Here is a 2989-nt window from a genome sequence, read left to right on the forward strand (position 1 = left end):
GAGAGTTGCTGGATATAGCAGCCTAGGCTGGCATCCGTGTTCTCTTAATACTTTTAGAACATCTATCCAGGACCTTCTGGCCTTGAGGGTTTCCATGGAGAAGTCAGGTGTAATTTTGATAGGTCTGCCTTTATATGTTACCTGTCCTTTTTCCTTCACTGCTCTTAATATTCTTTCTTTATTCTGTATGCTATGTGTTTTGATTATTATATGTCGAGGGGTCTTTTTCCTTTGGTTCAGCCTATTTGGGGTTCGGTATGCTTCTTGTACTTTCATGGGCATGTCCTTCTTCAGATTTGGAAAGTTTTCCTCGATGATTTTGTTAAATATGTTTTCAGCACCTTTGATCTGGGCTTCCTCACCTTCCTCTATGCCTATTATTCTTAGGTTTGGCCTTTTCATGGTGTCCCACATTTCCTGGATGGTTTGTGTTAAGGATTTGTTGGATTTATGGTTTTCTTTGGTCGATGAATCTATTTCTTCTAGTTTATCTTCTGCGCCTGAGATTCTCTCTTCCATCTCTTGAATTCTATTGGTTATGCTTGTGTCCATGGTATCCGATTTTTTGCCCAGCTTTTCAATTTCCAGCTTTCCTTCCATTTGTGTTGCCTTTATTTTCTCAATTTTGGTTTTCAAGTCTTGAACCGTTTCCTTCACCTGGTTAATTGTTTTTTCTTGGCTTTCTGTACTTTCCTTAAGGAATTTGTTCATTTCATCCACTTTTTTGTTTGTTTTTTTTACTCCATTTCTTTAAGGGATTTTCTCATATCTTCTTTGAGGGCCTCTATCATTTTTATGATGGTGATTTTTAAGTCGTACCCTTCTGCTTCCTCTGCTTTGTTGTTGTGTTCCATTCTAGTTGGTGTAGATTCCCTAGATTCTGGTGGTGTCATGTTTGTCTTTCTGTTGTTAGGTGTTCTCTTGTATTGCCTTCTTCCCATAGTTTCTTCCAGTAGGTGTTGGTGGTGTCTCTTCCCTGTCTCTATGGTCCTTCCCCGATGGGCTTATGTGGATCAATGATTCAATATCTGTAGCTCTGTGTGGTCCAAGCTCTCTAGGAGGTTTCTCTGCAGACAGGGATCCAGGGATGGGGTCAAGGATGAGGATCCAGAAGAAGATGCCAGCAGGTACTCACAGTGGTCCTCTGGCCAATAGCTCTGGCCAATAGCTCTGGCCAATGACTGGCAGAAGAGGACGAGGGCTGAGCTTTAACTTGAGAAGGTTTTGCAGGTTAGTGGGATCTCACTGGAAACTGGCGCTCTCCAGCTGAAGCCTTGTTCTTTGGCAGGGGCCTGGATTTGTGGGTCAAGGATCTTGCCTGCAGGAACTCCCAGTGGACCTGCAGAAATAGGCGTATCTCTGGGAGGGGCCCGCGACTCCAGCAGAGGACTTGAGGCGGTGTCAGAGACCAAGCTGTTGGAAATTACAGGTGGTCCCGCGTGGATAGTCAGGTCTCCTTTGTTCGGAGTTGCTCAGAGAGGTCTCCGAAGTAGGGTGGACTCTTGGCTCCACCCTTTGTCCCAGTGCTTAACCAGAGTGGCAGTACCGTAGGTGGGGTATGGCACAGGGTGGGTGGGGGTAGGTGGTAGGTTGGGATGGGTGGGGGTGTATCAGAGCTCCAAGGGTGCTCTCAATGGGGACCAGAGACAGGAGCAGCAGGATCAGGGGCCAATCCAGGGAGTTCAGGCAGGGGCGGGGGGAATAGAGGTTGAAGGGGACAGGCAGCCCCAATTTGTCCCAGACTCACCTCTGGCCAATAGCCGGCAGAAGAGGACGAGGGCTGGGGTGGAACTTGAGAAGGTTTTGCAGGGTAGTGGGATCTCACTGGAAACTGGTGCTCTCCAGCTGAGACCTCGTTCCTTGGCAGGGGCCCGGATTTGGGGGTCAAGGATCTTGCCCGCAGGAACTCCGAGTCAATACAACCCATTTTTATGTGTAATCTGGGCATTGAACTTCGGTTTCATGGCAACCACTATGCCATGGAGATGTTTCTCTAACCCTATAGTGTGCTTATTACAATACCCTGTTAGTTCAGTTCTGAAAACCAAATAATACATTATGACATTAATATTTTAAATATAAGTTGCTAGATTTTCTGAAACCTATCTAGGACCTCTCTCAAAGTACAGGTATTCATGCCAGCTATGTCAGCATTAAGTTCACCAATGTGTGAAAGGGCTGAGGCATTTGGAGTATTTACAATAACGAGATTTCTAGCCCCATGAATGTTATTTTCACTAAAAGCTCAGCAGTTAAAGCTTATGATAACTCATTATTACTTCTTAGCTCTGTGTTATTTCAACATATGAATACGAACATTACTTCATGATGAAAAATATTGTCTATTTCCCATAATTTTTAGCATTATTCAAAAACACTGATAAGTAGTAGGTGCCAAATGCTCTGTTTTGTGTTAATATTTTGGCAGCCCCTCCAAATTTGACACAAGAACATTTAAAGTTGGAATTATAATTGTGTTTATGTATTCATGGCTTGAAATTATGCAGACTATTTTAGAGAAGCTTTATCTTAGCACACTTTTATCAGACTTGATTCTGCAAGCTGAATGGTATAGTCACATAATTTTCTCAAAACTACTGGTAGAACCACTTGCCCCAACTGTTCTTATTTTACATAAAATTTTCCATGAACCTACACTCAATTGCCTTTCTACATAAATCTGAGTTTTAACAAAAGAATGGCAGATAAATCAAAGGAGATCTTTGGTTAAGGCTAGATCATCACTCAGTACAAAGCTTCAGACATGTGTTATCCTAATATAGTTCACTGTTAATTAAAAGAGAAGCAGAGACACCTATTAAAACCATAGTCTCTGCAAATTTTCCCTCAAATATATTTGCTTTTATTTTGGAAATTCTTTGATACTCTGTTACTAATACCCCCAACACCCAGGGTACTAATTAGCTTGTATCTGGATCTCTCCATAACTGCTCCTAAGTCCCATTCATCTAAATTAAAAGCTAAGAAG

This window comes from Phodopus roborovskii, unplaced genomic scaffold (assembly GCF_943737965.1).
Source record: "Phodopus roborovskii unplaced genomic scaffold, PHOROB, whole genome shotgun sequence".
In the NCBI taxonomy this organism is placed as follows: domain Eukaryota; kingdom Metazoa; phylum Chordata; class Mammalia; order Rodentia; family Cricetidae; genus Phodopus; species Phodopus roborovskii.